Here is a 12,453-nt window from a genome sequence, read left to right as displayed (position 1 = left end):
GAAGAGAGTGACTGGTTGGGGGCAGAAAAGCGTTTTTCATAGGAATAATATCAAGTGCTTATTCTAGGACAGCTCTGTTCTCAGTACTTAACATGCTCATTCACTTAATCCTTGCAACAGCAACGAGGCAAGTACAATTATTACTTCCAGTTTACAGGTGAGGAAACTAAAGCCCTGACAGGTATAATGTCTTACAGGGTTGCTGCAGAGCTGGGATGTGCACCCAGGCCTCCGGCCTCTAACATCCATGAGCTTAACCGCTGCCCCATCATGCCTTGAGCGGATTCTGGAAAGGCCAGTAAGTGATCACCAGGCATGGAGGCCTTCTGCACAGGCCAGGGCATGGAGGGGCTACCTGTTCTGTTCAGCTCAGACGTGGGTGCACAGGGGAACAGTATGGTATGGGGGGAGGCCACTCAGTAATAGGTGAGAACCCACTACCACAGCCTCGGACATCAGTAGTTCTCTGTTTCTCGAAGGGTAATTTCATTGCTGAAGAGGGGTGACCTAAACAAAATCGTGAGGTTGGCAGAATGAACGTCTCCTCCACAGGTGCGGGGAAGAGCCCTGGCTTTGGAGTCACAGGGATTCGGTCCCAGCCCTGCCGCTGACCAGCTGAGTGACCTTGGGCAAGTCACTCAACATCTCTGAGCCTCAGTTTTCTCAACTGTTAATTGAGGATAATAACTTGATGGTGTTAACGTTAAGATTAAATGAGATAATGCATGTAGATCAGTTTAGAATAGTGCCTGGCACATAGCAAGCCGGCCAAAAATGGCAGGTATTTAATTTTAAGTCCCAACCCCTTATCTATAGCTCCCAAAGCCTACAAAGTTCTGAAAACCACACATTTGGCAACAAAACCTGTCCTGAACAAATGCAAGGCCAGTTACAGTCTTTCTTTAGTCCCACCTCCTGTGATGATCCATATACTTCATGGCAGAAATACTAATGTGTTTGAATATAGGATGCTGTCCACATGCTGCTAGGGGCATTACAAAATGTATGGTACAGGTACTGTGTCGCTTTTCTAAAATCCCCAAAATTCTGAATTACAAAACACATCTGACCCCAAAGGCGTCAGATAAGGGGTTTGGGCTTGCACTGTCTCTGCTCTAGACCACTCTTTCCACTTCTGGTCTGCTTCTTACCCCAACTGCTCAAATGCTCTTGGGGATCTGGAATCAACCTTTCCCTCCAAAAGAAATACAAATACACCCACCTACCCTTTGGGCCTCCCTGCAGACCGGTCTCCCTCAGCCAAGCTCCTTTTCTCCCAATAATTCCTCCACTTTGCTTTCCGCCAATCCTGTTGAATTTTGGTGCCCTGTTCCCCCCGTGACCTGGTCGAGACGATGCGCTTTGGAGATGTGTTCGTCTCTGAACTGCTCTGGCACTATGGTCTCAGCCAGTTGTTGTCTGCCCACGGGCTGCAGAGTTATTGGAAGAAGTCTCTATGTCTATTTGTACTCCAAATATTGTCTGCCGACTGTCTCAGTCATGTCTGGGCTATGACTGTGCTGCTCCCTTTCAACTGTGCTGAAGCCCCGGTCGTTTTCCACCATGAATTTCCCCAGTTGACTAAAGCCCAAAATAACAACAACTCTGGTTTGCAGGGTTGCAACAGTTTCCAAAGGAGAACAGGAATCCTAGCGTTAGAGCAGGTTGGAAACCACCAAGCTGAGCTGTTGAGGCAGCACGTCATTCCCCTTTAGCAGAGAGGAGTCATGAGACCTGGGGTCAGGTTCCAGCCCCTCCCTGCCTGGTAGGATGATCTTGGGGGCAGCCCCGTGTGACTTGGAGAGCTGTGGTTTCCTCATCCAGGAACAGAGACCATGAAAATTATTTGGCAGGATTGTCAAGAAGATTAAATGAGATAATGAAAGGGCTTTGAACACTGTGAAGTGTTGCACGAATGTAAGGATTGTTGTCGTCTTGCACATATTGTCAGCTTCTTGAGGGCAAGGATAGTGTCTTCTGTTTTCTTCTTCAGTTCTCTCAGTGACACCCCCCGCCCCCACCCCCTCCAGCACTCACCAGGGAGATGACCTGCTAAAAACACCACAAAGTGACCAACACAGGGGCTTAGCACGTGGAAGTTGGTTGATAAATGGTAGCTAATGCGTGCCCGTGAGCTGTTGTACAGACAGACGGATAGTGCGGAGGCTCAAAGCACAGACTCTGGTCTGAATCCTCTCTCTACCACTTGCTAGGTTGGCGAGTGTGGCCCTGGGCAAGGTTAGCACTAACCTACCCTAGCATCCTCGTCCATCACACGTGGCTGATGAGAATAATAGCTGGTTCATGAGGTGGTTGTGAGAACTGAAGGAGTCTAGCTATGGAACAGAGCCAGGCACAAATTGAGCCCTCTGTAGCATCAGCTATTGTTATTATCTGACTGTTATATGCTGAGTGATTCTTTGGGAGGTGGTGTGAGAAGATTGCTAGACTGGAGAGTAGGAGACGTAGCTCCTGGGCATTGTTCAGGGTGGGCAAGGCCTTCAAAGACGGTTAGATGCTCAGGCCAGCCAGGCTCTCGGGGTCAGCACGAGTCATGTAGCCATACATGTGCTTGGGCGTCATTTCCCCCGGTGTGGGCTAGATCCCTGGACTAGGCATTGTTGGGTAAAAAGCGTGTGTGTTTAACATTCAGATAAATATCACAATGGTCCACCAGGCAGATGTTTCTGTTTGCGTTTCCTCCCGTCAGAACAAGAGGGCCTGTTTCCATACACTCCAACCCACCCATATTTTTAAGTTTAAATTTTATTAATTTTTTGAGTAGATAATGTTTGCACATGGCACAAAATTCAAAAAGCCACAAAGGGACAAACAGTGAGAAGTCTCCTCGCTCCATCCCAGCCATCCGAGTCCCCTCCCCAGAAACGCAAACTTGGATCTCGGCCTATCTGGTAAATGGAAAAGGGTGTCTGACTAAATAAATCTATTATTTTTATGTGAAAACAAACCAGAATATATTTTGGAGTAGAATGTTGCATTTGAATGAACTTTAAGATAAAACAGGAGAATTCAAAGACATTTTATGTTCCAGGGTAGGACGGGGTGGGGAGCTGCTTCTGGCTCTGACTCCTACCATCTCTTGGGGGAAAAGCTTGGTACAGCTCTGAGTTAGCCTATGAAGTGCAAGCTCAAAGATGCCCACATTCCTCTCAATTATGATGGGGTTCTCCACATCGCCCCAGTCATCTGTGTACAATCCATCCCTTATGCCTTTTCCTGCCCTTGACTTGGCCACCACCTTGCTGCCTGACCTTGAGTTAGTCGCCTCCTCTCTGGGCTCAGTTTTTCTCACTTGTAAAAAGAGAGGTTGGACTAGGCCCATTCCAGGTGTAACATTCCAGGACTGATCAACTAACTCACATTAAGGTGTAGATGACTGATACCAGCTTAATGTACTACCTCTCCTGTGGGTGGGAGCATTTTAAGAGATGCAATTTCTCATCCCAAAAGAATGAACATGCATGGTGCAATTTTAGGCATGGTCACAGGTGGGTGGGGATGATGTAGGGGGAGGGGGCGCCTTTCCTGGCAGTCCTCCAGTGGTCACTGGGGTTGCGGGGGGGGGGGGGGAGCTGCTCCAGCCAGGGGTGTCAGCTGTGAGAGCACGTGCTTGTAGGTTTCCCTCCAGAACTCACACCACGCTCATTTCTGTCTGGCAATGGCCAAGAGAAGGGTTTTGTCATACAGAAAAATGCCTCATCAGGGAAACCCATGTGTGTGGCCTGGAAAACTATCCTGGCCCCTGGGGCAAGGAGTGCGGTGGGGTGTTGAGCAGCTTTCAGGTTCACAGGTCACTTCTCATCCTGGGCAAGTGGGGAGACCTCCGCCGGCGGGCCATCAGCTCTCTGCCAGAGCAGGTGGTCCCGCCGCACCTGGATCCAAGACATCTGCTCTTTACCCGGGGAGAAAGGCTGTGCCAAACGTTGTCTGGTTTCATTTTCTGTAGGAGGTTTGATTTGGCTTCTGAATTTTCAGGGAGGGTGTGAGAGAGGGGATGGCCCGCAGCCACTGTTAGCCCGTAGAAATCAGAAAAGCATTTCTCTGGCTGGTGAGCTCTAGGCCAGCTGGCCTTGTACAGTGCACGGTGCTGTAACCCAGCGCATCTTCCTCTCCAGCTCACTTTGGGAGCTGTCTGGGCCCCCCTTCAGTGGAGGCAGCTGGGCGAGTCAGTCTGTCCTCCAGGCAAAAACAGTGGTAGATGAGAATGGAAACCAGGGGCAGTGGTCAGTGGCCCCCACTCTGCTGGCAGTGCTGAGAGGCTCGGACCAGACCAGGGATGGACACGCCTCATCAGTCCGAATCTCCACCATCACATCCCCTCCTCTTTGGAGCAGGGCAGCTTCTCAGAACCTGTTGATGCTGAACCCATGAGCTTCATCATGGAGTCTGCAGAGCTCTAGACCCTCCCTACTCAAAGTGTGGTTTGTGACCTGGGAGCTGGTTAGAAATGCAGAATCTTGGGACCTACACCAGGCTACTGAATCAGAATATGAATTTTTACAAGATACCGTATGCAATTTTTACAAGTTGATATGCAAATTAATGTTTGGGAAACATAGGTCTAGATGCTGTGTGCTGTGGGGAGGTAGGAGGGAAGGAAATAGAAACTCCCTTGGCGAGGGCGGTGGCGGGGGGGGGGCCTCCTCTGAGGGGAAGACACACCCAGAGGCCTGTTCAATGGAGGGACGTGGACTGAGGAAAAGGCTAAGGAAGGCATTCTAGGAAAATATGCTGAGACAGACAGTTGCCTTTAATGATTTTAGTTTTATTTTAATAGGTAATGCACTTACACTGTTAAAATTCTAAGGGTACAGAAGGGTCTGTCAGACACACTTTCTTTCCCACACCTATCTCCCAGCCACTTCCCCTCAAAGACAACCTCTGTTACTAGGCCAGAGATATGAGATATTATGCAAATGAAAGCGTGTGAGTGTGTGTGTGTGTGTTCTTCCTCACCAGACCCCTTTTATTTTTTATTTATTTTTTTATTTTTTTGTGAGGAAGATCAGCCCTGAGCTAACATCCGTGCTAATCCTCCTCTTTTTGCTGAGGAAGACTGGCTCTGAGCTAACATCTATTGCCAATCCTCCTCCTTTTTTTTCCCCAAAGCCCCAGTAGATAGTTGTATGTCATAGTTGCACATCCTTCTAGTTGCTGTATGTGGGACGCAGCCTCAGCATGGCTGGACAAGCGGTGCGTCCGTGCGCGCCGGGGATCAGAACCCCGGCCGCCAGTAGCGGAGCGCACGCACTTAACTGCTAAGCCCCGGGGCCGGCCCATCACCAGACCCCTTTTAAAAAATTCATATGGTAGCCCACCACACATAGTATCTAGGTCTTGCTTTTTTAACTTAATATATCTTGGAGATCATTCTATATCAATATGTAAAGAAAACCCTAGATTGTGTTTCAGCTATATATTATTCCATTCTAAGGATAGACCTTAATTTATATTATCAGGCCCCCACTGATGGACTTTTCGTTTTTTTTTTTTTTTTAATGCAGCTTAATCTTAGAATCTTCAAAACTGGAAGGTCATTTAATCCAAACTCCCACCCAGTTTAGGAATTCTTTCATAGCATCCCCTGCACTTCTGAGACCCAGGTCAATGTCGCCTCCTCTGGGGAGCTCCACCTCCCTCTCCCTCTGTCACCCTTGCCAGAGCCCTAATCACATGACATTATTTAGGCAAAGGCGTGATAACATTTGCTTTTGTATCCTCTTGCCCCTCTCCCATCACAGTGCCCAGTAGGTGCTCAACCAATGTGAATGAGCTTGAATTGACCATCCCTGAATGGGGGATCCTCCAAATTCTGCTCTTTGAACACTTCTAATGACAGCAATCTCACTTCCTCAAAAGCCCATTCTGCCTTTGAGAGGCTGTATCAGCAAGTCCTTTAATGAAGCAAAGTCTATTTCCCAGTGGTTTTCCCACCTGGCTCTAGTGCGCTTCTAAAACAACACAGAAATTTAATCCCTCTTCCAGATATTTAAGATAACCATCTTTCTCCAAACCAAATACCTCCCAGTTCCCTGTGGGTCCTGGTTCCAGATCCTTCTCCTTCTAGCATTTTCTTCCATAAAGTTTTTGATTTGTAATATGACTCTTTAAAAAGTGATCTGACCACTACACATTTATTAGAATGGCTAAAATTAAAAAGACTGACGATACCAAGTACTGGCAAGGATGTGGAGCAACTGAAATTCTTCAACTGCTGGTGGGAATGTGAAGTGGTATAGGCACTTTGGAATAGAGTTGACAGTTTCTTAAAAAGTTAAACATACATCTTTCATATGACCTAGTTATTCAACACCAAGATATTTACCCAAGATAATTGAAGGCATGTGTCCATTCAAAGGCAAATGTCCATAGCAGCTTTATTTGTAATAGCCAAGATCTGAAAACAACCCAAATGTTCAACAACAGTGAATGGATAAACAAACTGTGGTATATGCATACAAAAGAATACTACTCGGCAAAAACCAAAAAAATAAACCTATTGGTGTGCTTAACAACATTGATGAATCTCAAAATAATTATACTGAGTCAAAGAAGCCAGATGAAAAATAACAAGAGTCAGTGCTGGATGAATTCATTTATATAAAATTCATTTATATAAATTTGCATTTATATAAAAATGCAAAGTAATTGATAGTGACAGAAGGCACCTTTGTGGTTGCTTGGGGATATAGAGGCAGGGAGAAGCAGGAGGAAGCATTATGAAGGGGACAAGGAAACTTTGAGGTGATGGTTATGTTCACTTGATACTGGTGATGGTTTCACAGGTTTATATATATATGTCAAAATTTATCAAATTTTACATGGATGGACCTTGAGAGTATTATGTTAAGCGAAATAAGCCAGATGGAGAAAGACAAACACCACATGATTTCACTCATATGAGGAAGATAAACAAACACATGGATAAAGAGAACAGATTAGTGGTTACTCAGAAGGGAGGGGGATTGGGGGGTGGGCGAAAGGGGTAAAGGGGCGCATATATATGGTGATGGATAAAAATTGGACTATTGGTGGTGAGCACGATGCAGTCTATACAGAAACTGATAAATAATATGTACGCCTGTACAACCATTATGACCTCAATAAAATAATTGAAAAAAAAATTAGTTAATTAAAATCCCACAGATAAATTGCAGGCCCAACCATACAGCCTCTACCTGCCTCTAAAACATCGAAATAGGGCCGGCCCTGTGGCTTGGTGGTTAAGTGCGCGCGCTGCAATGCTGGCGGTCCGGGTTCGGATCCCGGGTGCGCATCGAGGCACCACTTCTCCGTCCATCCTGAGGCCGAGTCCCACATGCCGCAACTGGAAGGATGTGCAGCTATGACATACAACTATCTGCTGGGGCTTTGGGGGGAAAAAATAAAATAAATAAAATCAAAAAAAAAAAAATAAATAAATAAATAAATAAATAAATAAAACATCGAAATAACCTGTTATTTAATCTCCCAACCAAATAAAAGTGAGGAGTTCAAAAAAAAAAACTTATCAAATTGCATACTTTAAGATTTTTTTTTTATTTATTTAATTTTTTCCCCCCAAAGCCCCAGTAGATAGTTGTATGTCATAGCTGCCCATCCTTCTAGTTGCTGTATGTGGGACTCGGCCTCAGGATGGACGGAGAAGTGGTGCCTCGATGCGCACCCGGGATCCGAACCCGGGCCACCAGCATTGCAGCGCGCGCACTTAACCACCAAGCCACAGGGCCGGCCTAAATTGCATACTTTAAATTTTAATGTGCAGTTTATTGTATGTCGATGATACCTCAAGAAAGCTGTTAAAAAAAAAGCCTAATGTCTGAAACTGGCCACATTCTCTCGATGTCACTGCCTGGTGTGGTGCACAGTAGGACAGTGAGCTCCTTCGGTTTGGTTGCTATACTCCTAGTGATGGAGCCCAAGTTTATGTGAGCTTTCTTAGGAGCTATATCACTGTCTTTAAGTTCAGCAAAAATTACTTGATGTCATGAATGCTGACAAACCAGATCTCCTCCAACTTTAATGTGAATTGTGTCAAAGTCATTTACCCCTCTGACGTTCTTTTGTTTTTAATTTTTTTTTGCTGGGAAAGAGCTAACGTCTGTTGCCAATCTTCCTCTTTTTTTTTTTCCCTCCCCAAAGCCCCAGTACATATATTCTAGTTGTAGATCCTTCTAGTTCTCCTATGTGAGCTGCTGCCACAGCATGACACCACCAGATGAGTGGTGTAGTTCTGCACCTGGGAACTGAACCCAGCCCGCTGAAGCAGAGTGTGCCAGACTTTAACCACTAGGCCATCAAGGCTGGCTCTCCATGTTCATTTTGGTGATAGAACAGAGCAAGAGATGGCATAGTACCATGGAAAGAGTATGAACTTGGGGGTTAGATTCCTTTGACTGGGAGCTCAGGGTAGCTAAGTTACTGAGCTTCTCTGAGTCTCTTCTTCCTCATCTGTAAAGTAGGTCAGTATTTCTGATCTCATAGAGGTGTGACAATTAAATGATACCTAAAGGAAATAACCTTAGTACAGTGTTGGTCCATCGAGGCACTCAGTGAAGAGAAGCTAATTTTATAGCTGCATCACTCCTGCCTGTCACAATATTTAAAAATCTTTGTTCTGTGTGTGCCAGACCTCTCATTTTATAACATCTCTGTATTTGATTAGCAGACCTACACACCTCTATTGGAATTTCTAATATAAACATTGGAATGGGCCAGGTCAAAACCAGCCCCATGGCACACTGCCGTTGCGTTTCCTCCGGATTGATCTGCACTCTTTGGGTTGGAAGCAATGAGTTTAGCCCTACACTTTTAAGTGTGATGGCTAATACGCCAGCTAGTATAGAAGCTGTCAGAGGAACGTGGGATGAGAGTGAAAGCAGAGCAGCAGTTGTGGAAAATAGAATGGCGGTTCCTGAAAAATTAGACATAGAGTTATCATATGATCCGACAATCCCACTTCTGGGTATATACCTAAAAGAATTCAAAGTGGGGGATCAAACATATTTGTGCACCTGTGTTCACAGCAGTCTTATTCACAATAGCCACAGATGGGAGCAGCCCAAGTGTCTATTGGCAGATGAATGGATAAAGAAAATGTGGTATATACATACAATGGAATATTATTCAGCCTTAAAAATGAAGTTCTGACACCTGCTACAACATGCATGAAACTTGAAGACATTATGCTTAGTGACGTAAGCCAGACACAAAAGGACAAACATTGTATGATTCTGTTTATATGAAGTACCTAGAGTAGTCAAATTCATAGGGACAGAAAGTAAAACAGTTGGTTGCCAGGGGCTGGGGAGAGGGGGGAGTAAGGAGTTAGTGTTTAATGGGTACAGAGTTTCAGTTTGAGAAGATGAAAAAGTTCTGGAGATGGATGGTGGTGATGGTTGCACAACGATGTGAATGTACTTAATGACACTGAACTGTACACCTGAAAATGGTTAAAATGGTAAATTTCATGTTACATATCTTTTACCAAATGGAGCAGCAGGCTATTCAGCAGTGGGGAAGGCCTGGCCCGTGGGCCGGATGGACAGCCACGTCAGGATGAGCTGGAGAGCAGGTTGGCCTTGTCAGAACCAGGAGGAGATGGGAGAGGAGGCTCAGCATGCCCTGGTGAGCCTCGAAGTCCAGGCTGAGAAATTAGGATTTGAGATCCTCACTGAGTCACTTTTTGAGGTCAAGCGTTTGTCTCCTGGTTAAAATGAACAATTTCCTGGGGGTGGGGTAACCCAGGAACTCTATGGCTAGCGTATTAAACTAATGTGGACAGGTTTGCTAGCCAGCCATTAGTAGTGAGTTTATGGTCAGAGCGGGGGTGGATGGCATAGCACCCTGGAGGGGTAAGTCTTGAGGAGAGAGGTCAGAAAGACCCCTCATTGTCCTAGGAGTCTCACAAATCTGGACTTGTGTCTCAATTTCTCCATTCACTGTCGGTGTGCCCTTCACTGTTCTGTGCCTCAGTTTACTCATCTGTAAACTGGAGATAATAATGACTTTGTCTAACAAGGATAAAAGAAAAAAGTTGTGTGCTAAGTATTTGCCTCTTTTGTCTTCTCCTGCCAAGGAAGAAGGCTGGCCTGTTGGGATGCTGTTTCAGGTGAGGTGAGACAGGGCAAAGCCCAGAGTGGGTCAGGTTTCTTTAAATAAGAAAGGATGAAGAAGCCAGCAGAACCATTCCCGGGTGTGGGGGTGTAGGGTGTGGGAGGAGAGAGGCAGAGCAGCTGTTCTGAGGAGTGGGACTTGGGGAGGGAGATAAGAAGTCCCTCTGTGCTTTGGTGACATATTTTCCCCTTTGTGCTTTTCAGGAAAGACCTACTGTGTTACTTTCCAAGCTGTGTTGGAATCCTGAGCTTCCTTTGAATGCTGTCATAGGCCTCAAGGTGACCCAATATATCTGGGTTACATTTGCAAAACATCTGACACGTTGTAGCAGCTTGACAAATGCTCCCAGTTATTCTGGAAGACAGACCTGAGAGCTGGAGAGAGGAGGGCTAAATATCTTCAAAGAGCAGGCAGAACACTTCCTGAGATACCAGGCCACCGGGCTAGGTTAAAGGAGTGTTATGCCCCAACCCCTCCCTCTCTCTAGAGCTGCACTGTCCAATATGGTAGCCACTAGCCACATATTTACATTTAAATTAAATTTAAATTTAAATGTTTTTTGTTTCCTCCCCAAAGCCCCAGAGCACGGTTGTATATTCTAGTTGTAAGTCATTCTAGTTCTTCCACATGAGCCGCAGCCACAGCATGGCAACTGACAGACAACTGGTGTGGTTCCTCGACCGGGAAACAAACCCAGGCTGCTGAAGAGGTGAGCACTGAACTTTAACCACTAGGCCATCAGGGCTGGCTCTAAATTTAAATGTTTTATAAATAAAAAATTCAGTTCCTAAGTCACACTTAGCCACACATCAGGTGTTCAATAGCCACACGTAGCTGGTGGCTACCACATTGGACAGCACAGATATAGAATATTCCCATCAGCACAGACACTTCTATTGGACAGCGTACTCTAGAAAGAAGAGGAAAAAGCCCAAGGTGGTCGGTTTGTTTGTTTTTACCCTGACAAAGCTTGTTCCTAAAACGATCTGAGGTAGCCGAGGACCCCTCAAGGCCATCAGACCAGTGCCCTCTGGCTGGAGATGGGAAGCTTGGCGCTTGGGCTGACCTGGGTCATGAGTGGAGAAGCCAAGCCCCAGCAGGCTGAGCTCCAGGGCCCAGATAGGAAGTGGGAGGGAAAGTGGGGGTGGGGATGTCGTGGGAGTGAGCGTCACAGGACAAGGTTGGGAGCAGTCAGATGTTGAGTGACGGGAGAGCTACGGGAAAAGCAATAGACGGTTATCTGCCCTGTTAATCAAGGAGTCCCCCGTGCCCTTCTGTTCTCAGATACAAATTCCAAATTCCAGCTAATCAGATGCAATTAAAGGATATTGTTGGCAGGGTGCAAGTTCTGACTTGCAACACCAGGGTAGGGTGCCAGGCCTGGATCCGCGCTCCCCGCCTGGCTGTTAGGTTTTGAGCAGCCGTGCCGGAGGCGGCAGGACGGGGAAGCATCCTTCCCGGTGGGTGATGTGAGAGGAGAGGCTCTCACCGAAGGGAGCCAGGTCCTGAGCGCTTTTCCTGCAGTACTTTCAAAGCCAAGATATGCTCTAGGGATGGGATCTTTTTGAGGGCAAATCAGAGTTTAAAAAATGTCTGCTCAATTTGACTTTTGTGTTAAACTCGTTTCTTGGGCGTAAAGACAAGCCAAACACATATTAAGATGATTTTAATTTAAGCTTTGTTGGGAAGATCAAAGACATCACAGAGAGGATGGGGTGCCAAGGGTAGCAGCTTCTTGTTGCTTAATTTGAGATAATATATTCCCATAAATTTTATTTTTACTTTTATTTTGAGGTATAACAGACGTACAGCAAAGTGCACTAATCTTACTGTACAGCTTGGTGAATTTTTACATATGTATGTACCTGTGTAACCTCCACCCAGATCAGCATACAGAACATTTCAACGCCCTAGAAGGTTCCTTCATGCTCCCTCCTGGTCAATTCCCCTCCCCAGAGGTAATTGCTGTTCTGATTTCTACCACTGTCAATTAGCTTTGCCTGTTCTTGAACTTCATATAGGATCATACTTCTACACACTCTGTGTCTGGCTCCTTTTATTTGTAAGCCTATGAACTTTTTTAGGAGAAATTTTATAAATACAGATCCACAAGCTTTTACCTAAAACCACTGGGGCCAGATAGGTTTCAGAATTTTTCATAGTTTAGAAATGGTGCCATGATGAGTTCACTTACACTGTATGTTATAAAATACCCCCAGCAGGGCCTGGGGCAGCACCTGGTAAACATATAAACATTGCTGAGCAAAGTCTATGAATATTCACACACGAGGCGGTGTAAATAAAGGCTGTAAATAG

The 12,453-nt window shown here is 45.8% G+C and overlaps 1 long non-coding RNA gene across 11 annotated transcripts in view; it reads left to right on the top strand.

Annotated features, from left to right (window-relative positions):
• LOC147915695 (uncharacterized) overlaps positions 1 to 11,293 on the top strand; it is a 37,936-nt gene extending 26,643 nt beyond the window's left edge. For 7 of the 11 annotated variants that reach the window (XR_015554111.1, XR_015554118.1, XR_015554115.1 and 4 more), the window contains 2 exons: positions 198 to 298; positions 10,100 to 11,289. This is a non-coding gene — a long non-coding RNA (uncharacterized LOC147915695). Of the gene's footprint in view, positions 1 to 197; positions 299 to 552; positions 3,511 to 10,099 lie in introns of those variants that run through there. The other 4 variants (XR_015554114.1, XR_015554117.1, XR_015554116.1 and 1 more) reach the window with 4 other exon arrangements.
• Positions 11,294 to 12,453: the final 1,160 nt, after the last annotated feature.

Source organism: Ceratotherium simum, chromosome 13 (genome assembly GCF_057802395.1).
Source record: "Ceratotherium simum simum isolate JZ-2026a chromosome 13, ASM5780239v1, whole genome shotgun sequence".
NCBI lineage: Eukaryota > Metazoa > Chordata > Mammalia > Perissodactyla > Rhinocerotidae > Ceratotherium > Ceratotherium simum.
This window is presented reverse-complemented; position numbering and strand designations above follow the sequence as displayed.